The sequence below is a fragment of the Anas acuta genome, chromosome 13, assembly GCF_963932015.1.
Source record: "Anas acuta chromosome 13, bAnaAcu1.1, whole genome shotgun sequence".
In the NCBI taxonomy this organism is placed as follows: Eukaryota; Metazoa; Chordata; class Aves; order Anseriformes; family Anatidae; genus Anas; species Anas acuta.
In genome coordinates, this window is record NC_088991.1 from 10,058,381 (window position 1) to 10,084,870 (window position 26,490).

Genomic DNA, 26,490 nt, shown 5'->3' on the forward strand with positions numbered 1-26,490 from the left:
ATTTTGGCCCAGCTGAAACATATTTCCCAGGTAGTTTTTATCAGTCTCAGAAGGGGCTACAGGGAAGTTTTCCTGAGGCTTACTGAGCAGTTGAGGTTAGTACCTAATCTATAAGGTTTATTTCTTCACTGAAGTTGTTCCCTGATATTATGATACAAAAAGAAGGGGCTTGAGTCTGTGTAGTTGTATTCTGGTGCATGCTTTTGAATGTTTATTATTTCTCAAAAAAACAAATGTACACCTGAACCAAAATGTTATCAGCAATTTTCTCTTAAAAGAACACTTAATTAGTTGTGTGTTCTAGTTTATTGCTGTTCAAGCATTCAAGCATACATGTGATGCAGGATGCTAATTCTGATTGTTACTTAAGGTAAAATTTCTTTTATTTTAGCACTTTATATGTGCAAGCTGCCTGGAGGGAATCAACTACTGGTTTTGGTTTGTTTGTTTCTTAAATTATTCTTATTTTTACTGTTATTAGATCTCAACTACAGTTGGGATTGAGGATCTTATTAGTGATGTTTTTACATGTTATAAATATCTAAAAGATGCTGGAATATTGTTTTAAGATGCAACTGAGTGTTCAGAAGGAAAAAAGGATTGGTTTGCTGATATACCCACATAAATACTGAGCATTTGTGCATGAAACTTTTCTCTCTAACTTTCATAGAGCTGCATATTTAACTTAAATACTTTGGAGTTATATTCATATAGCTAAAGTAAGCTTATAGCTATAATTATCACAGAATCACAGAATTTCTAGGTTGGAAGAGACCTCAAGATCATCAAGTCCAATCTCTGACCTAACACTAACAGTCCCCACTAAACCATATCCCTAAGCTCTACAACATGAATGTCTCTTTTATGTGAAAGCAGAGAAGGTTTCTGCAGTGGAAACTTCATTCTGCTGAATGTAGTTACTGGGAGTGTTGAAAACTTACCTGTTGATGATTTCACAACAAATTGCTATGCCACTGCTGCTTCAATTTGTCTTTTTTTTTTTTTTTTTTTAACTTCAGTACTTGAATCACGTTTTCTTTGTGTTTAAAGCTATAACTGTTTTCTTTACTAATTGAAGATATAACAGTAATTATGTCTGAATACCACTTCTAATATGCTCTGATACATTCTTGCCTCTAAACTCAGTTGTTTTCCATGGGTTTTTGATTATCTGGTGTAATTCAGTAGTAATTTGAGAGAAACATTATAGTATATGTCGTTTGTTTTTTGTTTGTTTGTTTTTTAAGAGAAATTGTGGTGAACAAATACTTTCTTACTGCTTCAAGGTTTGCTTTCTTTTTTTAAAAAAATATTTAGGCCTTGCACATGTTATAGATGCAAATTATTTGTGAAAGAGGCATCATCTGTATTTTGTAGCTGTAAAATGTTCGACTAGCTTCCTCAAATCTGTAAGTAGATTGGTGGCATGGAGTTATGTTTTGCACTCTTGCTGTATTTTTTACATACTAGTACAGGAATTCCTGTAGAATGGTTATTTAGGCTATCTAAGCTATTTTGAGTTATCCATATCTAACAATATTTCACTTATAAGTAAACGTAATAGTCCCAAGAACAAATTAAAATTTACCTTGTGATGGAAGATCATTAAAATATTGAGGGAAAGTAGATGCTGGGAACAGCATAGACAGTGAAATAATTTAGGCCAAATAACTTCATCAGATTTTTTCTGTAAATCAGAGTTTATGTAAGCAAATAGTTGTACTGAGCTTATGTAAATATGGATTGTTCTGGATAGAGTGTCTATTAAATTTTTTTTTATTCTATCTGCTTATGATGGAAAACTTCATCTGATTCAGAGGACTTCTTATGGATGAAAGGCTTGCTAGAACCAGTAAACTTCTCCAGTAAGATTTGTTTTCAAGCAAAAAGTGATGCTATTCCCTACCAGAGAGCTAGAATTAATACAGCTTATAGCTACAGGAATGTTATTTGTCAATGACTGGGTGGTTATTTCCAGTGCAATAGAGTTGTACCTTTTCCCCTCTTCTCTGAAGTAGTGCAAATACACAGTAAACTTCCAAAAGAAGGGGGGGGGGGAAAGGATGGATGAAGAACTGAATGTCTTTGCAACTTTATTTTTCCTATAAACAGTTGTAACATCAATTGCTATTCTCCTTTTCATTTCTTTCTGACCTCTTTAAAAAATACTTTTTGGTAACGCTCAAAGAATGAGAAATGCTGCTAAAGCTGATTTTCTGCAAGCTACTTCAATTTGTAGTTCTAAATCCCTTAAAAACTAGGGGACAAGAGTAATTGGACTTAAAAATATTTTAACATACTAAACAAAAATTAGGGTTCAATATTGGCTGTGCTCTCCTGGATAAGATGATAACAGCTGAAGTATACTGGCAAAGGCCTGATTGGAGAGATAAAGTAGTAGTTTTGGGGTCAAATTTGTGTATTGATTTGGAATTATGACCCACCCTTGATTCAAAATCTGTTTGCTGAACTTCAGCAGGGAGATGGCTGTGGATGTGCTGACCATGATGCTGAAGTTGTGTGAAGGCTAAGACTATACTGTAAATTTGCTTGAATTTTGTTTTGTAACTGTGGACTATCAGGCTTTCCAAACTGTAGCTGTGGTCAAGAAATGCACAGAAGTAACTCTTCACTTCAAGTTACCAAACCTGACTTTGTTGCCCACTCAATTCTGTATCTCATTTGCATTGGATATAGTAAATTAGCGCCCTTTAAAGTCTTTAGAGAAATGTTGGCTAAAACAGCTTTCTTGCAAAAGATTGCTTTCATAGGATGTGCACCTGCTCATTTATAATGCTGCTGGAAGTGCTATAGAAATCCCTAACAAAAAGTGGCCCTGTTCTCCCCTGAGTTACCACATTTCCTTTCCAGGCTGTATCGGCCTAGTCTTCCCTCTCTAGCTTGCTGTGAATGAGCTACAAACCAGCTACTTTTAATCAGACTTCCTAGCATTTACAAGCATAGCTGAGGGAAAGAGGAAAGGCAGCTTACCCCACACAGCTGCCAGCTTTATTAAAAGGGAAGTACTCTAACAACACTTTGTTGATGACAGTGCTATGAATCTAAAGTTCCCTTGTGTTTTCCTTTTGCTTTGTATTAGACAGTCAGGCTCAAACTTCTCTAGATGAAGCTGTTGCTCCATGTATGTATATTTAAAATATGCTTTTGCATTGTAATCTTACTTTAAAATGCTGCTGTTTACAGTTGAATTTATATTCATTTTTTAAACTAAATCAAAAGAGTCTGAAAAACCATCTGCTCACCAAAAGAAGCCAATGAAACTATTACATCTCTCCTTTGGACTCCATCAATCAGCTAACCAGATGTGTAAGCAGATAAAGGGAAGTATGATCTATTTTGAGCAGGATTTGTTTACTTATGTGAGAGAACTGTTAGTATCTCATGAAATCCATTAGGGGCATGGGCTTTAGATTTAGAAATAATTTGTATGTACAGTATTTTAGTAAGGTTTCCCCAAAAAAGTAACAAATGATTTAGCAAAAACAAAACACCTGATTTTTCTTGTTCTATATTTTAAAAGTAAAAAAAAATTAAATTGATATGCAAAGGAAAAATATCTTGTGTATTTCCAAAATTGTACACCCCCAACCAAACATCTAATCTCTTAATGCCAGTGTGCTCTGGAAAGAGACATCTCAACTGTTTCCATTCACTGGGTGGCAGTATGGATTCAGAGCCACAGATAATTATGGATGGATAAAAGTTATAGAAGTTATGTCACCAGTCTCTGGAGGTAAAATTTCTGAGGAGGTACCAAGTGTTCCCTGCTATTGGTAACCTTCAGCCACATGCAGGATCAGCTTATGTAGAAAAGCAGTGCTTCAAGGACATTGCCTGTTGGAGCCCGTGGGTTTTACTGTACAGGAGCAGTACAAACAAGCGTGCAGCAAGAGCTGTGGAAGTTTTTCTCAGCACACAGTCTATAGTGAAGCTGAGTCTGAATTTAGGATCTTAAAGGTACGCTTGAGCTTTTAATGTGTAAAATATTCTCATGGTAATCTTTCTTTTTTTTTTTTTTTTCCTGAATGTAAATTCTTCCCAAAATTTACTTAATTTACTTTTTGGTTTTCAGTAGATCATAGTTTTATTTTTTTACTTTTGTATGCCTGGGGAGGGAAAGGGGCAGGAAAAATTAGTCACCTTCTCACTACCCCGAAGTCCTTGTTCAGATAGTTATAGGTTTTAGGTAACTGTCACTCTGTGGCACTGAAGTCTTTGGAATGTAGAATACTGTCAGAGTGTTAAAATGTTTAGGTAGTTAATAGGCATTTGAAGGTTATTGCATAAGGAGGTGTTTGGTGTTACAGGCTTGTTCCAGACTCATGTCCCTGCTAAATGCTTCCTTGAAAGGGAACAGTAGACTTAAAGAATATGCACATTGCTGTGTTTAGTATCACTGTCAATATCAGCTGAAATGATTGCTGCTGGAAGCTCTCAAAAAATACTTTCATTACTTATCCTTCCTTATCCTTCATTACTTATTCTTTCCTATTTTTATCTCCCCCCTTCTCCATAAAGTGTAGAAAACAAAACATTGAAATTGTTAAGTTTCCTATTTATAATTAATCTTTCAGAATATCTGGACTTTGGAAAATGTTCTATAGGAAAAAGTGGGGTGTTTGTTTTTAGAGTAATCACTTCCATTTGGGAGAAATGTGAAATTTCTGTTAGTTCTTGCTACATCATTCTGATAGACTCTGCTTTAAGCAGTTTGGATTTTAACTGTACTGTGAATCTAAGCTGCTGTTATACTGCCCTATTGTTGGTGGCTGGATAATAGGTATAATGGATTAGTCATTGTGTGCACAAAAGAGTGGAAAAGAGATAAGGGAATGGACTAGTTCGCATGTAACCATCTTTCCCTCTTTTATGCTGATGTGTCAAAATGATGGAGCGCAAGCTGTGCACAGACTAATGTTTCACCAGCTGAGTTGATCTTTATTAGAAATATGTTCCTATACTTCCTAGGTGTCTTATCAGAAAGGATGTGCATTAGAACCAAAAATCAAGAAATGAAACTCAAGGGAACTGACCTTCACTTGTTGTAGTGCCTAATGAAAATCTCAGGTGCTGCAGCGTTACAGATATGGCTGAGCCACAGGTGTAATACAGTAGTAGAAAGCTTGGCATGAGGTTGGGATATGTCAAGTGAGAAATTTTAAAGGAAACAGGAGTACTGACAAGCACTCATGAATGCCTCAGAAGAAAAACAGGGCATACGCCTTACTGACAAAACCTGCTCTTTAATTTGAAGGATGACTCAAGAGCAAGTCCAAATGGATGTTCAAAACCAACTTTCAAGTAACATTAAGAATTATGCTTGTCAACATTGCTACAAATTATGTTATTTGAAGTGAGTAATCACAATTCAAGTATGAAGGTTGACAAAGTGTATGGGGAGGACTAACTGCCAGAATAGATAATTATTGAAGAAAGGAAGTTAAGTTTTGTGATGTGAACCCTTGGGTGTTGGATGTGCTGTGCTGGGTCCAACTTCACAAGCTTGCACTTGAGGGCTTCCATTGGTAACTGGGGAAAAAAAAAATCTTTTTCCAACATGTGGCTTGGCCTCTAGGCTTCATATTTGAGTTACTGTTTGCTTGCTTGCTTACTCCTGTGCTCTCCTTCCCTCACTTTCTCATGTTTGGGAGCTTAACCGTAAGTAGAGAATGGAAGTGAGATGAACCTGGGTGTGTCTGTTTTGTTTTTTTTGTTTGTTTTTAGCTCAGATGTCTTACCATAGTACCCTTCCAAGCCAGGCATCCTTATTTTCATTCCAGGGAGTTGAAGCAAAAGATCTTGTCATTGTATTATTACTAGGGTGGAGGTGCAACCTCCCTGCCCAGCAGCAGGGACACATACAAAAAAGAGGCAGAGAAGTAACAGCATCTAGAGATTGCTGAAAGGTATTGTCTGAATTAGACGAGGAAAAATTGTATAGGCTTTTTTTTTAAAAAAAAAAAAAGTTCTTCATTCATGTGAATGACTTCTGTAGCTGTCAGCAGGATAACTCCCTGCGTAGAGAGAAGGCTGGCATTTTGTACTAATTGTATCAAGGTATAAGACTTATTTTTAATTGCAAATTCTTTCCTTGCTATACAATGTATCCTATGGTCCCTTTTTTATCATAAATATGGTATATATTATAATTGGCTGTAATAATTGAACAGGAAGGATATTTCTTAAGGGATTTTTGGGCTATTACATGGTCAACAGCAGCTTTTCTTCTTGTATTGTTGGGATTCTTGAAGAGGTAAAAATGATTCAGGTATTACTATGAATTACTTTGGTCCTTCAGTTTAGTCTTACACTGTCTTAGTCCACATGTATCTATTTGTTTGTTGAGAGTGAGGTTCTTAATTCAGTATAACCTGGTGGATGTTAGTGAGGTGTCCATAATAGCACAGGATATCTAAATCTAGGAATTGCCTCAGTCACGGAATTTTTCATGCTAATAGTGAAGCTGCATACATTGCAAATACAATTATAAAGCTGATGATCCTGGAGGCTCATTAGCTGAAAATGCCAGAGAAAGAGAAAAGCTTGAGAATGTATCTCAGTCACTATGATCTTTGCTGCTCTGCAGCCCAGAGCAGCAAATGTGCTCCTAGCAGATGTTTATCTGCCTACATATGTAAATGTATGTATGTGAGTAATGATGAATTTTACATTTAACACTGCAGTACATAGGAAGTGTCTATGTATATCCGTGAAGCTTGTCTAATAATGTTTTGCTTAGTATATAAAGTCTATGTGCAGGGGAGGAAGGATTTAAGAGAGATTTGTCTAGTCTCATGGGCTGATGTTAAGTCTCACTCACTTGAACCCTGTCTTTCATGTTCAATAGATGCTGTAACTGTATTAAATGTGCCTAAGTAGAGTGCAGTGGTTTCTACTGTTTCATAACTACCAGGCTTATTTGACCAAATCCATGGTTACTCACATCTAGGAAGTAAAACTGGCAAAGGTTATAGTGGCTTTCTTGCTGAAGAGACTCCGTGTTTGTTCTGCTTTTATATTTATATAACTCCAGAAGTAGTGGTCTACCTCCATAAGTCCCCCACCCCTTTCAAAACTATTCAACTGACTTAAGTGCATGTTATTAAATGTCTCTATCACCTGTCAAGAGTAACTCAATATCTATCCCATCATATTATGAAGTTTCAGTGGAGCTGAGCAGTTCACCAATAACAACTCTGACATGGTATTCATTTTGTTCAGAAAAGGTTGGTGATAGAACAAAATACCATCATTCAAAATTTCTTATTAAGGTAAGTATGCCAGCTATAATGACATGTCTGTGAGGTTACCTCTCATCAACCAGGTAGAATAAAAGGCAGGAATTAGAGACCCTATGATGTGCATCCAAGGATAATTCATGGCCCATCAGCAATCCCATTGAAGTTGATGAAAATGTGCTGTTGACTTCAGTGGAAGTAAGATAAGGGGACCTGTGTAAATTACAGTGTGATTCTTAATGCAAGTGGTTTCCTTTCATCTCTCTCAGTGCAATTACATTGATCCAGACATTTGATTGTGTCGTGCTCTACTTTACTTACAAGTAGCTGACCTCAGCAAAGATTTTTAGCCTATTTTTACTTCAAAAATTCAGTTTTATATGGCCTATAATATGCCTATAATATCTTATTCTTGTACAAATGCTCTGAAGTGTTAGATCAGTAATAGCAACCTTTTCGCCCTGTAGTTCTCATCTGCTTACTGTTGAATTTGGAAGGAAAAGAACTCGGAATTCGAAGTAGCACCACTTGTCTATTTTTTCCATAATGTGTAATTTCATTTGCTATTACTCAATCTCTGCTATAATTATTAGTTATGGTTGTTTCTACTTTTAGATATATGTAAAGATCCATAATAATGTCCCAAACACCCTTCTGTTTTGACTTGCTAATTGTTAGTGTTGTGCTATTACTTTTACTGGGTTTACAAACTGACCCCATTATAACACAGGGAAATTACAGAGTGGCTAGCAAATATATAGGTGTTTGCAGAAAATTATATATTTTAAAGCAGATTGTTTAAGGCAGTAACTTCAGTCTGTTGTTCAGATTTAAGTGCTGTGTGAAAAGGTTTGTTTTGGGTTATTCTATTTGTCAGGATATTGATTTAAAGCTTTCATCATGCCTTGTTAAATTGACTAATATTATTACCAGTATTTGCATGAGACTTGAGTGCTGGTCTTGATAACAGAATTTCATTTCTGAAGCCTTAAATTAAAGCATTAAATAATATACTACTGGCATGAAATTTTAGCAGACCAGTGCAAATGCTCCTTAAATGCAAGCATTAATTTATAATCTTAAAGCACAAGATTATAACAGTAACGTGACCTATTGACATTAGAAAGCTTTAAGTGAAGATGATGTACTTACTGTTTATCTGACTGACCCTTTCTTAGTTAGTTAGGTAATTCATAGTAGATAATATTTTGTCACATAATTTGGGAATCAGATTCTCCAATGCTCTCTATTTTAAAGATGCATGTAACGAAAACTGAGCAGCACTACTTGTGGTTAAAGTTAATTTAGTCATAAGCAATATGATCATAATATTTTATGTTCTTGCACATCACATTAATATCTGAATAGTCTCTCTGTAAAATTGGCTGCAAGAGTATTAGTTTTTAAACATGCTGGAATTGTGTTGGTGGGTTGTATTATCAAGCCTATAGCACTCATTTTTAGGTTTGGTGTCAGAATATTTATTAAACTTGTATATTTACAGTAACAGTAATATCATTTTTGTAGACCAGCCAAAATGGTTGACAGAAAACAGTTGAGTTTCTTGGTTCTTCAAACTCTCTTCAGGTTTGAAATAAAAGCTGAAAACTTGAAAGCTAAATGAAAAGGGAGAGCACTGTTTTGGGTTTGACTGGTTAATATATCTAGCTGAACTATCTGAAAGCAGAAGCTGTTGCTACCAAGGGAGTTGGAGGACCACCTTGATGCTGAAAGATATTTCAAGGTAGTTGCTTTCTCTAATGGGAAATAGGTAATTTATTGCTTGTAGAACAAGGAAAAGTTACTGAGAAAAAGAAATGGTCTAAGTGATTAAAATGTGATTGATTTTTTTCAGTCCACTTAGTCTGAGCTTTCATTTAACTTTCAAATTTTTATATTGTCTGAAGGAGGAGCAAGGTAAGACTTGGTTATACTTTTCCAAATAAACTAGTTAATTTAATAAAATGTTTCTAGAATTGAAGTGTCCTGAAGGATTTTTTGACTCAGTAAAATATTTTGAATTCAATGTTTGTATCTTATCTCTATTTCATTGTTAAAATCATGTATGCAGTCTACTTTAAATACTATATGCAAATAAATGTTTAAAAAAATAATCCTTTTTACGCTTAGTTACACTAAGGTTACATAAGATACTACTGTATTACAAAGAACTTGTCTTGTACCAGTTGATCCTCATCGGTGAGGATATTTCACTGAATGTCATGCTCTATAACAGTGTGTACTTCAAAAAAAAAAAAAATACGGATATGGTAGCAACATGTTGCTTTGGCTCTTGATTGTGATCAGAAACTATGGAAACACAACACTTGGATCAATGGCCAGCTGCTTTATGTTAGGTGGGGAAAAAGAAACTTGACTTTCCTGAATAAGCTACCATTGTAAATGGAAATATTGCTGCTTTGAATATTGCTTCAAATGTTCTAGATACCTCAGTGACAAAGGCCCATCTCAAGGAACTTAGCAAATATAGCGTTATCATTTGTTTTGAAGGACTGCTGACACTTAGTTTTCTTCTTTCTTCAACCTCTTTTAGAACCGTACTCATCCACTTGTTAAAAATGCTTTCCATTTCACTTAGCAGAGTAACGCTTCCTCAGCTGAAGTATCAGTCTGTTGTTTCCCTTGCAGCAATCAGATCACTTGATTCTGTTCTATTCTTCTTCCCTGAATTGCTGTCTATAGACTTTATTTAATGTACCTGCCAAAGACACCTTTCTCCTTTTATTGATATGGATGCAGCAGGTCAATTTTGAAGAAGGAAAGGGAAAGGAAAAAAGCTACCATTGTAAACAGAAGAGGGAAGAAATAACGCAATAACAAAATTGTCTTAACACAAGAATGAGATTTGCTTGTGGTATATATATCAAGAATCTAAACACAATGGCTCTCTATGTCCAATTATACTGTTACTTTCTCCTCTGCAATATTTTAGGATTGGCTAGACTAGCCTAGCAAAACACTTCAGGATCCTGATTGTATTTTAAGCCCAGTGATACTTACACAATTAAACGGGAAATAATTTGGTCTATTTTTTAAGTAATGCTGCTTTTTTAGGCTGACATAGTTATTCACAGTGCATATTAGTGGGGAAAGTGGAGGCTTACAGCTAAAATGAATGGAAGGGGAGAGGCAGAGTCAGGTTTAGTGTGAAACTGCTGGGATGTTGCCTTTCAGCAAATGCATGTGCTCCTGGGAAAAGACAAATGGGTGTAGTGTTTCTCTTCAGTCTAAACACTTGTGGATCCAAGGAGTTATAGCAGAGATCATAAACAGACCTGAAATGTCTGACTTCTCTACTGAATAGCGATGCTTCTGGTTTTTAAAGTGGAAAAACACCATCTAGTGAGAGCTCACAGTTGAGGGATAGGGAAATAAATAGTAGTTTGGGGATGCCTAGTGTTGTGTGTGCTCTGGAAGTATGGTAAGACTTGGCAGAAGTTAAAACAAAGAAACAATGACGTATACCTGTGTGTACAGGTGATAGCGATACTGTTGGCCTCATTATCATCTGTATTGATTTTGGAGAGATTTAAAGATTTAAGAGCTAAAATTGGTTGAAGGAATCCTTGTATGGGCCTAAAAGGTAAGAGATCCTGAGATGATCTGAAGTTATCTGCATTACCCTTGTGGCAACCTTAAACTTAGTTTGACTTTGGGATGCTGCAAGTCCCATCTGTGGCTGGAACCCCTTGCAGAAAGGATCTCAGGATGAGATCTCACCTACGTGCTAATGATTTCTATCATTAATTGTGTGCCAGTGCTGTGAGGATGCATATATGGGAGGTGAATACTTGTGAGAAAAGAGGTCCTCTGTTGCCACAAAGTTGGTCTCAGAGTTATTCTTACAGGAAAGTAAAATGCAAAATTGATTAACTTATTCTTAAACACAACCTTGAACTTATTTCTACAAGGGAATCCAGCTATTCTGTTCCATCCTGGTCCTGGCTGTTGAACCCTTAGGGCAGCTGAGTCATTAGGGTTTCCAAAACTGAACTGTGAACCCAGACTGTGGATGTGACTGGCTTTTGGATGGGGAGAAGCTATGTTTGTATGTGCCAAGACCTGATCTGAAAAGGCTACGTAGAAGAATGGGCTGCCATGTTGCAGCTGAGGTATAGTAATGAAGTAAATAGCCTAGAACCTGTAATGAACTAAATAAACTAACTTAACTTCAGTGAGGAGATTACAGCAATCTTTCTCCTTTCATGAAACTTAAGCTATGAAGTAAGGCACTGTGTAATGCAAAATAATGGTCACAGGTCTTCAAGGAAGTGCAGTGTTAATTTTTTCTTTAAATCTCTCTGAAGTTAAATTGTTATCTAATATTTTAGGTGATGTACTTCAGATTTTACTAATAAAAATATGTACACACAGAAACATACTTTATCATGTGTAAAACTGCTTCTTACTTTTATGCTATGGTATAGTATAGGGATGCTTCCAGTTTAGCAAGCTGGAGTCCCACTTCTAGCACTTGAGATTAAAGCACTTGCATCAGTGCTCAATTATTTCAAGACTGAACTTAAAGTAGCTTTCTGCTTAAGGGCTGAGCAGAGGCCCTACTCTGGTTTTGAAGGCAGTGCTTACAGATTACTTTAAGTGTGATGTATTAAGTGTAAGAGTATATTTCTGAAGACTTGCAATTTAACAGCAGAGAAATTTTCCTATGGCTTTCATCAGTGAACAGTCTCTAGAGTACATAATGTATCTGCTTTTCTTTGTGCATGACACATGTTTCAATATCTTGTATTTTTTATATTTTTGATGCATGTTCATGGCTACATTTGCATACACTCCATTATGTGATGTATTAATATCTGAACAGCAGTATTTAAAGTGTATTCCCAGCAGACCCTGCATAAACAGTGAGCTTGAAATTGGCCCTGGGCAAAGAGCTGATATACAATATCAACATGCTTGTATTCGGACATTCCCTCAAAGAGTGATGAGGGACAGACACAAATATGTATTGAGTGGTTAAAAAGTACTGATAACAAGTGTGTGCTGTCCTCATCCTTGGAGAGCAGGGGAACCTACTAGTAGTGAAGCCCAACTAGAAAGGCTCCAGGTGTGTGTGTCTGCCAGACTGTCTGTTTTCCAGAGGTGCTCATACATACAGCACTACCACTCAGTGCTCATATCCATACCTGAAAAGCAAGGAAGCAAAGATGCTTCTAAACCTGAGCCTTTGAAGACTGCTGGACAAACAGGCGACACAATGATCTGTAAATCAAAGAGAACAGATCTGGCTGCACAGTTAGTTCAGTGTTGCAAAGGCATTGTTAACAAAGATCCCCTCCCCATGAGAGTTCTCTGTTTATGCATAGTGATGTCGAACTGTCTTCTTTGCAACCTGTTAAATATTAACTTAATCCTAGGCTGACTCACCTCTGTTTTTGCAGGCACATAGGTAATGCCACTTTGGAATAGAAAGCTACGTACTCCCTTGTCAGCCTTTTGCTAAAAGTGCTGCAGTAAAATGAATTATTTCAGCTCCTTGTTCCAGAAAGGTCACACAAACTAATAGTTTTTTTTTTACTGTGTTGATTTGATCTGCCCTGTACTTGCTTTCTTGAGGAAGCTTGGTCAGCCTGAACAGTATGACAAGATGGCAAGTGCTTCTATGTGTAAATCTCCATCTCTTTCTTGTGATAAACCCACAACATTTTGTCACGATGATGACCAGCAGATCTGCTGGCTTTCACTGTTACTTTCAGCCTTCATTCTCTTCTTGATTCTTAACTATAAATCATCTTTGGTGTGCACTATGCACAGTACACATCAGGACATATAAACTGCTTATTATTAAACTGTTTCTCCCAGACCTGTTCTGCTTGAAAGGACACTGTCTGCTGCTTCCAGTTTAGTGCAATATTTTCCTGTCAACGGAAAATTTTCTTTTCTATAGAGATGAGATTACTTTGTCATATTAATATAATGTGCTATAGCTATCTATAGCTCATTGAACTTTGTGTAGCATGATAATATGATGCAAAGAAAATAAATCAGCTTCAAGCTATTACTAGAAAATAATGATATGAATGGAGAGAGGAATTTGCTGCATCTGATTGCTGATTCTTTTTTTTTTTTGAGTTCATTACAAGTTCTGGAGCAGTGGTCCTAGCTTTCTGCTATTCCATATGCTTCAAATAACAGCTTTTCATCTCTGTATGGAAGAAGCTCTGGGCAGGAATTGCATTGTAAACTGTATAAACTGTTCTGTTTTCCACACAATTATTTGTATTGAAATTCTCCTTCCCTCTTTTTGCCTGCCCTACACTACTCCTCATTAGCAACTTTTCTTCTTCATTTGCTCCATCAGGGGTCTTCAGCTGCAAAAAATCACTACCTCATCCATACTCTCCACAGAAACCTCACTTGTATTTTATCAGAGAAGTGACTCCTGTGATTTCTTCCATTTTATTTTCCCTTTCATTCTCTGATCTCTTCATATACAACTCCCTCAGCTTACTTTTTCTTGTCTGTCTTCATTCATGACTGCACATATACTTCCTATTTACTCTTGAAATAAAATCAAAACAAACTCCTTTGTACTTAAATATTTTAAGTTCTGTCTTAGATGGCCCTAAGTATTGCTTTTACACAGTTTTCAGCTGTCTTTTTCTAGCTGAAGCTGCAGAACACCCTGTTTGTGTTTTTTTTTTTTTTTTTTTTTTTTACCAATGCTGACCTGCACCAACCTTGTGTGGAATATTTACTGCAGATTCCTGCAATCTTTTGACACTTAACATCTAAGATGGAGCTAAAACACTCTCTCTCGGGAGTTTGACCAGGAGCTCTGTCTTCAGTCCTTTGCTCATCCTATAGCTACTCTCATTGTGGTCTCTTCTGCTAATCTTAATTAAACCGTAGACTTCTAAGCTGTTTACAAATCATAGCATAGTCTAGCTAAAGTTCTTAACAGGTTCTTTCTCTTTTATTTCACACAGCATTCTTTTCTCTAAGGTTGACAAACTTGCTCTTGCATCCATTCACATGGTAGATCCAAAAAGTGTTTTCCGTGGCTTTTGGTGCTGCTTTCTCTGCTGTTCCACAAGCTCTCCTTTGTTGTTGCTGTTGCACTCAGTGTGTGGGATTTACCTCTAATTCTTAAGCCCCAGGAATTAGATCACTACCTCCCTATATCATATGTCATTTTTGAGATGTCAGCTTCTGCCTTCAGGCTATTGTTGATTATTCTTTGCTAGATAAGCTATCTTGTGTTGCAATTGCTTGTTATCTAAAGCTTATTTACACATGTTGGAAGTTTGACTTTATCTTTAGAGGCACGGGATGTTTAAAAAGAAGACTACATATTCTACCTGGGTGATAGTAGGTATCTGGTCTTCAAATCTGGATAATTTAGATGCCATGCTGTCCTTATTTTTGTACAATAACTTATCGAAGACATCAGTATACTGAGAATATATATTAATTAGACACCTTATTGCTTTCTTTACCCTGTTAATAGATGGGTTAACTGAGAAGCTAAGATTAAAGTCTATTTCCAGGCTGATGGGAGAAAACAAATTTTTACCTATTGGTTAAATACCTTTACTAAAATTATGAAGTTTGTGGTACCCATGGGAATGGAACTCAACTTCTGATCCAATTATTCAAATGTGATATTATGTATTCCTGTAAAATGTACATATAATAAAAGTCTTCCTAAGACTTGAAGTTGTAGTCATCCATTGGATTTTGAGTACCTTAGCTCTTGAAAGCTCTGCATTTTACATCTCACTTAAATCTAATCTATAGAGTGGGAAGGAATCTTCTGTTGACTGCGAGTGTTAGGTGGTATGTACGCTCAGGGGTGTCATCACTGAACCTTGATGAAACTTGACGTTTCCTTCTCTCATGCAACCAGTCAGTGTTTTGTGTAAACTTGTTATGTCAGCTGAAGTGTTAGTGAAGTTGCTTAGTGAACTGGACCGGAGACCTAATGAAGCTTAAAACTGCCCTTGAAAAATGAATTATTTTTAACCTGGATCAGTTTGTCCTGTCACTATGCAAATGCTTGTGCTGACATGGAGTGGATGCAGCAGAGATAAGAGTATCCTTTAGCGGTGTTATTTGTAAACAGTAGGTTCAGCTGTCTATTGGAATATACAAAGGTGTTTTGGTTCTCTTTGTAAGTCAAAACTGCAGTAACTCACCATGTCTGGACAAGTAATACCACTGTCTTAACTGATGTTAACTACAGAGGAATAAACTGTTGAAATTTAAGGTGCTTTGAAGAGCTAGGATACTGGCCATTCTAAATGGCCATTTAGAAGGCATATACTTTACAGATTTCACGTTATTTTAGCACATCCCAAAATTTCATTCTATTATGTTCTCTGGACTTGCTGTGTGAAGATCATATGCAAAGCAAACACTCTCACATAAAACAAACCTTTTCTGGTTGGATCAGTTACTGCTTGCATTCACTTACCACTGATTAATCTTTTGACCTCAGCATCACATTCTTTGCTTTATTCAGTGTAGGAGTACCAGGGCCAACAGGTACACCTTCAGGTTCTGACTACATCATGTCCACCATCTGTTAGCCATCAGTCTGAAGAGGTTGTCTGCTAGCATGTCTATGTACATGACAGCTCTATGCTTTGAAAACATAATGTAGGGACTTGTATTATTGAGACTTCTTTTTCAATATTGATAGCTGTGAGTGTCTGCAGTACTTTTCTTGCAGTAACTGAAAATTATAGCCCAGTGGAGAGCTCGGAATGTGTTAAAGACCTCCAAGAATAATCCCTTCTTGTGCCCTGGGCTTAATTTCTCATTTGCACAATTCTAACTGAGGATGATACTTACGAAGTGAAAAAAGAATCAGGGCAGAAGATGTTAACTTACATTTTCAGTTTTTGAGCAAAGCACAGATGTCCTCTTCCAGGTAAATTTTAATAAGCTTTTGGTCTTTGAAAGTGTAAATAATTTATTAGGGTTCTACTGCACTTGCCATGTTTCAGAAGAGTAAATGCTAACTCAAAATAAAGTAACTCAAACAATGAATGTGGATGGAATAGTGACTAAAATGTGTTATAACCTTAAAATGTTAGTTAATAGTACTGAATGTAGCTATTAAATGCAAATTCAAACGTGAAAGATTATTTCCCTCTTCATTTTTTACAAAAGGCAGCTTCAAGTGGTACTTTTACTTACCTCTAACTTTCTGCTAAATTGTGCTTCCAGTTGCCAATAGTATTGAGAGAATGGATGGCAGAATTTGGTCTATTATTTTAGCAAAATGTCCTTAAACTAAGCAACTCCATTTCCATCTGAAAAGATACAGGCGTTTGTGGTATCTGCATGTTTGAGTAGTTGCTAGAATGCTATTTATTTTCTAGGTATAATAATTTCCTCATTTAAGGAGGAAAAAGAAGAGGAAGAAACAGATATTGTTTGACTAATGTATAAATAAAATCTAGCTCTTTAGCACTATGAAATCTGTGATTTGTACCTGCTGTTACATCCCAAGAGGAGACAGGGTGATGAGTAGTTCTGGGCTATCTATTCCAACCATGTCTGAAAAGGAAATTGAGTGAACCAGAAGTTATAGCACTAAAACATTTCTCAAGCTTGTGTTTTGGGTCTTGTTACTCCTATAGCAATAGCAGTTAAAGTGTATTATCTAATGCTCATTTCAAGCATCTTATATGGCTCTGACACTTTATTCATGTAGACACATAGGCTGTTTCATTTTATATATATATATATATATACATATATATATATGCATATATATATATACACACATATAAAAAATAACCTTAAGTGCACACAAACGCATTGCTTTATAGCTTTGTGGCTATGCAATATTAATTTTTTGTTACATAGTGTAATTGTTAACTTCATCTCTTCCAATCATTCCGCCTTTCTACTTTCCCATGCTCATCAGATGGGCTCTCCAATAGTAATAGTCTGTTACTCTTTTTATTTTTTTACTCTTGTATTCTAATAAGTTCAATGCTGAATCTCTCTTGCTAGGGCCATAATGAATCATCTAAGTTAAAAGGAAACATCTAGTGTGAATGAGATGGTACAATTGGATACTTTCATAAAAAACAGATTTATACATATGTAATCTGACAATTTTACCTGTATCTGTTTATATAGACCTATGAGATGACAGTCTTCTTGGAAGCAGGTGTTAATTAAATTTAACTAATTTAATTGATGTTAAATAAATTTCTTTTCAAGTGATGTAGAGAGAATTCTGAAATAACATTCTTGACCAATTAATCCTTCACCCATAAAAACTCAGGATCAATAGGATACTTAAGTAATAAGTATCAAGTAATAAGCTTGATCTCACCATCCCTGTACTTTTTTGTATAAAGTATGTCTTCGCTTTATAGTTCTTTCCTTCCTTGGTAAAATCTCTTCAGAGGCTTTGTGGATCATTTAGGCTGACACCTTTTGACTTCACTCCAAATTCTAAATTTAATGTGAATGGTGGTGGGGAGCAATCTTGTGCATAAGCATATACTTGATTTTTTTCTATTATTTTTAACAACAACAAAAAAAATGTTTATAAACTATTTGCTTTGGAGTTAAGAGCAATGTGTTAAGGAGCAATAAATATGAGTTAACTTTTGTCAGGGTTTCTTATTGATACAGGGAGAGACTGAGCTCTCTCAGATGTTCAACCTTTCTCCTTCTCAGTATTTTTATATGGTCTCCCAATGAATGTGTTTACAGTGCAGACTGATGTCTACTCTGCAAAATTACAAAACAACAAGAGAAAACAGGGAATTATTTATCTAATCAATAAAATAGAATGGGCATATTCTTCATGCAGGATCAGCAGGTAACTTTGCCTTGTAATCAATTCCATGAGAGATTTCCTAGATTACTCATTTTGATGGAATAAATCACATCCTTAGCTTCCTCTTACTCCAGGTGGTTACTGTTGGTTCATGTATCTGTACAATTTGCCTTCTGTGACCAAAGTTTGCCCCTGTCATTCAGAAATGAAAAAGGACAGTTGTATCAGCATAAGGCTGCTTCCATATTTAAAAATAAAAATGAAGAGCCAACAGTTGTTGGGGTATGTGGATAAGGCTGTACCAGCTGCTAACTCATTCAGTTAAATTCAAGGTCTTTTTAAAATAATGTTTGAAAAATACTTTTCAAAAACAAGGTATGGAGTTACTTATTCCTTCTAGCCTAGGTAACTTCATGAAAAGGGGAGAAATAAAAAGCATTAATTAAACTTAAAACTTGTTAACTTTTCTATTTTCCTCTGAAGATAGTTAGTCTTCCTTTTGAAAATTCATATTTCCAGTGGAGAGGGGAAATAAAGTAATAAGGAAAAAAGTAGTATGTTTGTACAGAAGTGAAGCTGAAGGAAAACAGAGGTTACCCAGTCTGTGTGTGGGGGGAGGGATCTTTTAAATCTTTACCCCAAACCTCAAAAAATTGAGTTACTGATAAATGGTAGTAGCAGAAATTATGCACACTCTCTGTACCTAAATAAGCTCCAGTTATTGATGTAAGGCTTGTTGCCCTTTGAAGTATTGTCATATGGGTGAACTCCTAGTGTTGTGTTTTCCAGATGGAACCGGTACTATTGTTATGAGGAAAACACTTGCTTTGTAGTGTCTCCTGCCTCTTTGCCATCTCCTGTCTTTCAAACCATACAATGTGTTTAAACAGGTTTCTCTAACAGTGAAAGACAGTGCTTGCATTGGTTGTCTGCATTATAATTGGTAGTTGTATAAAGCTAAAGCTGTTTAGACTATTGTTCTCTAGTGCTTACATTTTTATTTCACTTCTTTACTACTTGCATGCGTGAGTAGTGATGAGACAAATGAATTGCTGAATATTGGAGCAGATTTGTGGCCCATTTTGTTTTATTCTGTAGTGAGGGGCTGGATTCTGCAAGTCTTGTTGGAGTGGAACAACGCACATTTTCTGTGATAACTCAACAAGAATGAGGAATTTTATTGCTGGAGGGTAGGGACAGAACAAGGAATGAGAACACTTGCAGATCTTACAGGTTTTGGTTTCAGTTCTAAAGATCTTCCTTCACAAGGAAGGTAGTATCTGATTTTGTTGCATCTCTAAAAATACATTACCCAGCAGTCTTGAATTGTTTGCTTGTTGCAGCAAATACATGAGGGCTCTGGAAATAGTTTAGTTTGCAGCCTGCTCATAAAGGCATCTGTTCCCCCCCTCCCCCCCCCCCCCCTTCTCCTCTTTTTAAATGAATTTGGCTGCTTTGCTTTTTAATAAATAGTCTGTCATCCATTACATAATTACCACATGTGTAAAGATATATAATTTAGTAATGTAGTTGGGAAGAGATGCTTAAAACATTTTAGTGGCTGCAGAATTCTGCGTTTTGCACCGTTCAAGGCTTCTGCTTGGGCCTCAAAGCATACCAGAATGCTTTGTATTCAGGTTGGGAAGTTATGGGTAGCTGCTAGGCATATTACTGTTTACTTCTGTGTACAAAAGATAAATTTTGTAAACCATGTGAGACAACTGAACTTCTTGCAGCTATAATGGACGGTTTTCACTCTTACTTGTCTCATTCCTTCTTCTAATTGTATTAGTAAGCAAATATAACTCTAAATTTTGTTCCAGTTCTGCTGTTCCTATGTGGACAATTAGTGGGTCTACATGTGTATCTCACCAGTGCTAGTTCAACTAGAGATGAGTGGTTCAGAGTAATAACAGTGTCTTCATTTAAAAACAAACAGAAAACTTATTTAACTCTGTTGCTGACTCTTCTGGCTTGATCTTTCTATTTATGTGAGATCGTTAGTATAGCAGTAATATTCCTTACTGTATAAAACATAAATTCTTCTGCCTTGCATATCCTCAAATTTAGATATGGTTTGACCAGTTGTTAAAAAACAGAGTGCAGCCTACAAGAACTCAATAGCTGTCTTTAAGAATACGTCAATGAAGTCTATGGACTTCTCCAGAGTTAAATGTCAATTTTATTTTCATATGAATTACATGCAGTCAGTGTGTATTGTCATGTGGCAGTTGCCATGAAATAATAAAACAGATCTGGTAAACAGGTTTATTCACATATAAGTAGTAATATAGATCAGGCAAGTGTGTTTTTAAAAGAACTAAAGCAGCTGTACAAGGTTAACTTGATTATGGGGGCAGAAATCACTCAGTCTAGTCTCAGCTAAAAATATTTATCTATATTCCTTCTACTGTCACCATTTAGTTATGCAAAGCTTGATTAGAAAAAGTGATCCAATGCAACAGACGTCTATCAAAAATAGACTTCAGGAAAAATGCCTGCATCAGTAACATTTAATTTTACTAGGAGCAGAAGATCTATTTTTCATGCAGCATATCTAAATGAAGAAACCTCTGTCATACGAAAGACAGCATAAATAATGGTGTCATTCTGTACACATGGCTTTGCAATGGAGTGCTACATAATTCTCTGTTTAAAGCCTGGTAGTTTTTAATTCTATCCTGAAAATCTGATTAAAAGAAACTGATATTCCAACACCACAATTTTATATATAAAATACATAAATATATATTTCATCACTGCAAGAAAGAAAAAAGCAACAATTATTTCTGAAAGCTAGTTTCCAGTAATATGATTCATCAGAGGGAAATTTAACTGTAGCTGTTTTGGGGAGTAAATTATTGTTGTAGTTAAGTGTGTGTGTGTGTATGTAGGAGCTGAAGGCCATGTCTGAATACAGGTTAGCAGGAATGCTGAGATACTGTAACCAGAGTTTAGGTGTTACTTGAGAGATTGATTCAGCTGCTCCAAGAGAGGAAGCTGCAGGCCTCGATGGTTAGGTGCTGATTGATCTTGGTTATATCCTGTGAGAGGCAGCAAAGATACCAGAGCCTGTTTCTGGAGGCCACAGTAAAATAATCTACCAAACCTTCCAGGTAGAAATGTGTGTTGGGAGCACTGAGAAAATGAGTAATATCACTCCGTATGGGGTATCAAGTACAGTACAGCTGTTCTATTTCTCATCTCTGAAATTGTGGTGAGCATACAAGTTGCTGCTTACTCAGTTGGGTAGTAAGTGTTTTTAATAACATGTCTGGGACTCAAATACTGTACTGGTCTGTATCAGAGCAGAAATCTTCCACGGGCAGAGAGAAACCAGGGTTTTCCAGCAGGGACTGCACAGTCCATTTGAAAGACCTAATTATTGGGATACTGAGATGGTTACTTTCTTATCTTTCTTGATTTTTTTCATTTGAACTCTTTCACTGCTTAAATAGTTAAATATTTATTTTGCTGGAGAGCAAGAGAGAAGCCCTGATTTTATAGCTCAGTGGTTATAGTACTCATGTGGGCTATGGAGAGCCGCTGCTGCTGCAGTTAATATTTATTCATATAAAATCAAATCAGTCTAGTTGAAGAGATTGAGGGACCATTCCCAAGGCACCCACTGGCTCCTGGAAAGAAACCTACCTGGTGAATGCAGGGCTGGAATCTGAATGTTGCTCTCCTGTTTAAGTGGGCTTTTTGATCAATAGCTTAGCAGTTATTGCAGGGCTGCTGCTTCTCTGGTTCTGATGACCACTTCTTGATATCAGAAATGCTTCTCAGCTGAGTGTTATCAAAATTATTTTCTTTCATAAGAATAAAATTACTTTTGGCAAATAAGTGCTTTCCACTTAGTAAAGCTACATTAAAATTCCAAGTTGTTTTTTTTTTTCTTGTTGGCAGTAGGGAAACTTTATAAGGCTTCCTGGGCAAACACTGAGCTGATGTGATGAATACTTGAACTAACAAGGATGTGTACACTTATTGGATGTACTCTGGGAGATGTGCAAAATCTTCACTGGGATTGTTCTGTTAAGGATGATATACTTGGGAACTGTGTCACAAAATATGAAACTCAGTGCTATTCAGTCCTAAGGGGTCAACTGGAAAAACTGCAGTCACAATCCAGTTCTGCAACTATCCAGTTGCTGAAGATTAGTATGAACATTTCTGTTCAATGAGAGATTATATTTAGCAAGTTATCATTGCGCCCAAAACAATCGTTAGTGCTAACAATACTGACAATCTGGTGCATGAATCATCAGAGCATTAAATGTGTAAAACTTTTTAAAAAAAAAAAAAAAAAAAAAACACACAAAACTATCAAGACTGGCCAATGATAGATCAATTGTCATTCTGTAACCCTAATAACACTGTAAAATTATCTCCCTTTTTATTGAAAAAGCAATCATAGCCTCTTTTCACTTTGTTTTATATTTTCTGCCACAGTGCTGGATATATTCATAAATAAAATGATAAAACTATAAAAAGAAACATGTAAATTAAATATATGTGTGCCAAGAGTTGCAATCTGACATGGTAATCGTTCATTTAATAATTTGCATTTTTGCAATAATGAAATTCATAAATAGCTAGGAATAGCAGTGCTAAAACATGCCAGAAAAAATGATGCTGGTGTTATCAGGTGTTTAATGTTCAGATTGTCAGCTCTGGGGGCAAAACAGTTCCTGCAGCTGAGGAAGACTAGGTGAATAGCAAATCAATATATTTTGGAAATTATCTTTGTAACCTTTAAGTGAAGTAATAAAATGTACTCATGGGGAAGAATGATGAGTCTCAGATCAAGTGCCTGGCAGCTGATTGCGTATGAAAATTAATATGCTTTGAATACAGATTAGTTCAAGTTTTGTAGCTGAATTTGTCAAATCCTAACTTCCAGTGGATGTAGGTGTATAAACATGACACAAATTTTAGTTTCATCAATTTGAAAAGTATGCTTTGATGTTGGAAAAAGAGGTATTTCTTCATGTTGAGGTATCTCTTCACTTTAGCTAACCACTTTTCTTAAAGTATGCATGAGAAGCTCTTTTTTTGTTATGTGTCTTGATGAATACCCAGAACACTATGCCTGCAAATTTCCTGCTATGTAGTTACAGAAAACCCTCTTATTTCAGAATCTTATACAGAAATACAGATGAAGATGCCCAGAAGACACTACATGTAACACTGCCAGCAGGAAAATCCAGAAATGGATCTGTAAGTTGCATATCTTTCTAAATAGTCAAATTTAAAATATGTATCTAAATGATTTTACAGATGTGATCAAAATCTTGTGTTGGAGACTTTGTATACCATCAGAACACATGTCAAGTCTTGTAACAGTGCTAGAGACGTGCCTTGTTTAATACAAGTGGAGACATTAGAATTTACTGGATGATAATTTTAACAGAAATATCAAAATTGACTATTTTTTTGTAGCAGCTTCGAAAGATGGTTTCTTTGTTGCTTCGTTGTCCTTTGCTACCCTCATCTCCTGTTCTGGTTCTTTGTTAGGAGTGGTGTCATCTACAGAACGTCCAGTTCTGCCCTTGAGAGTTGCACAATTTCTGTCTCTGGACACTTGTCTTAGCTGTGTTTTGAGATGAGCAATTTCTTTAAAAATATATCATTAATTGTGGTATGCATTTGGAGCTAAAATGGTTCTGCTGAGGGTTACAAATACTTATCCTTCCTGCCCTCCAGATACTGGGCTTCATAGTACAAACTTAACAAATGTCCCAAGATTTCTTGTTCATTACAGGTGTTTAGATACTTATTTGCAAAATTGTTTGTATTATAATGGTAAAATATACTCGTGGGGACATTGTTATATTTCACCTTAAGCACTGTTGTTGCAAAAAGGCTTGTTGTTCCAAAGATTTCCTTTTAGTATGCACATACATGCAGTAAGGCCTAAAAGTGATTCCTCAAAATTAAACTGCAGGAAGAGAAAATAAGAAGGGGAAAGGGGGAGGCGGGAGGGGGTGGGAAGAGAAGATTAAACTGTTCGTACTTTATCCAAGTTTGATAATTACCTTCTTGGATTAATTTTGTCTAATCCATGTAGCTATTGATTTGGCAATAATTTGTGTTATATCATATAATTAGCCATGCTATACCATCTTTCTTCACTTTTGAATTATGTTTCCTAAGGGTTTTTGTACTAAAGCGTTGCCGATTGCATATAAATTAGAATAATTAGTAGCTAAAATTTTTAGCAGTAGATGGCACTGTAAGATATTATCTTAATTTATATGATTTTCCCTGAAGAGCTGAATCCTGTCCAGCATTCAGAATGAAAAATATACTGTTACTGTGACTTAAACACCCTTATAGGGACATGTGTTGAAAGAGATACTTCTCATAGTTAAACCTTTTTTTTTTTTTTTAAGATTATGTTTTTGGAAAAACAGAGCTTTGTGCTTATTTCAAATGGCACTTTTTTGGGGGGTGGGAGGAAGAGGTAGAAGAGTTCACTGCTTTGCAGAACAGGAAGTTTACCTTTGTAGCTATTTGTCTCTGGTAATGATTTCATATATTTATCTGCACAAATTAATGAATGTTCTAAATTCTAAATATTTGAATTCTAAATATTCTAAAAGTTTTGCCTTCTCTTTCTACTGATTAGCAAAATAGTAGTTACCAATTAAAAACAATGGTTTAAAACGTGTCCTTGTCAGTATTCCATAATCCGTGTCTTGCCCTATGGTGCAAAGCATTAGTGCTAAACATCAGATATGTTGTTGAAAAGCTATTCTATTGTGGTGATAAGAGCATTTTTGGAAGCTTGTTTTTGATGGACAACTGGGTAAATGTACAAGAGTGTGAACACGACTGTAATAATTAGTAGTACAGTTAAATCTCTGAAGCTATTTGTATGGACAAATAGGATGAGGAATTTGCTGTCTGAACTTTGGCAACCCAGAAGATCTGATATTAATTTCTGGAAGATAAAAAAAATAATGAAATGCAGTTATTAATCTTATAAGTCCCAGAGGTATGTTTTGAAAGTTGAATTGAAGGACTTAAATATTAATAAACATGAAAATTAATGTTTCGTAGCTGTCAATAGCTATCAGTCTCTTCAACAGGGAAGTCTTATGTTGCTTGTGACTTCTTCAGTTTACAACAAAATTTTTTGAAGTGATCATTTTGTTCTCAGCGAGGCTTTCAAAACACTGGTATCGCTTCTTCAGTACTCAAATCTCTGTGAATGTCACTGCCATAAATAACCACATAATGTGTGCCCATAGTGGTGCTACATTTTCAGAATGAATTCAAGCTCCAAAATATGGAAGATAACAATGACAACAGTTTAAAAGAAAATGTACAGGAAAGCTATTAAGGAATCTCAACATATATCAAGTCTTCCTTTCCAGATGAAGACTTATTTTAGCTTAGATTTTAGCTGAAACTTAACTTTCAGTTGAAAGTAGGAGGAGAATTACAGGCCCTTCTTCTTTTAGCAGTAATAACCTTGAAAGTGATGATAGCTTTTTCATTATTTAAAGGGCCATTGAATCATTCCTTATGTATTAAGGAACTGGAATTTGCAAGAGTTTGTGGGGGGTTTTTTGTGCCTTTTTTTTGATGGCTACATTTTGATTTGTTATCTTAAGTTATAGCATTTACTTCTGTGGTATCCATAAATCATGTAACTTATATAAGTAATTATCTTTGAGATTTTGGGAAACAGTTGGTGCTTGGAATTGCTTCTATTAAGTGATGCCAATAATACTTTATCCTAATAAGATGATTGAATATTTAAACGATTGACAGAGAATTTTAATGATCTATTTAATGTTACCTTAATGAGTTTGAATCTCTGTTGTTCCACTTCCAAGTTGTATTCTATGCTCCTTCACTGTAAACCTTGAATTGTAAACACAGAAGAATGTGGTTGACCCCAGTCCTGAAAAGATAAAGCAAAATGGCTAACTTCATGCAGAAATGTAGATCTACTTTCAATAGGATTGTTGCAATATGTAAACTTTGGAATGGATGTATTTTTGTGATTGGAAAGTTCAGAAGTGTGGCTCTGCATGTCTCTGTTAATGGGATGATAATTTAAGGTAAATATGGAAATGTGGTAATTTTCACATTCTCATTAGTGTCCTGGAATATGATTAATATTAATTTTAAATGTCATTTTTTCTTGGTAAAACTGGATAATGTGAAATTGACTTCTAAAGTTAGCAGCTTTTATTTCCTGTTTTCTACCTGTGGACCTGTGCGTTAATTCTGGATGTTGCAGTTTATGTGCAGAAATAGTGTCACAGCAGATGACTCCTTAATCTATTTACATGTTCAGATTTTTTTTCTGCTTTCTTTCAGGGCTTTATTTGGTCCATGGAACAATAGTTTGGACTAGTTAACTGTGAGCACATGAAGTGTCAATATATCTCAATCTTGACAATAAATAACTGAGCTGAT

General features: G+C 35.7%; 1 long non-coding RNA gene across 2 annotated transcripts; it reads left to right on the forward strand.

Annotated features, from left to right (window-relative positions):
- LOC137863866 (uncharacterized) lies at positions 1–26,490 on the forward strand. 2 transcript variants are annotated; one of them, XR_011101198.1, is made up of 3 exons: positions 1–95; positions 23,193–23,274; positions 26,392–26,490. It is a non-coding gene; the product is annotated as an uncharacterized lncRNA (long non-coding RNA). The 2 variants fall into 2 exon arrangements; XR_011101197.1 differs by lacking the exon at positions 1–95 and adding an exon at positions 130–370.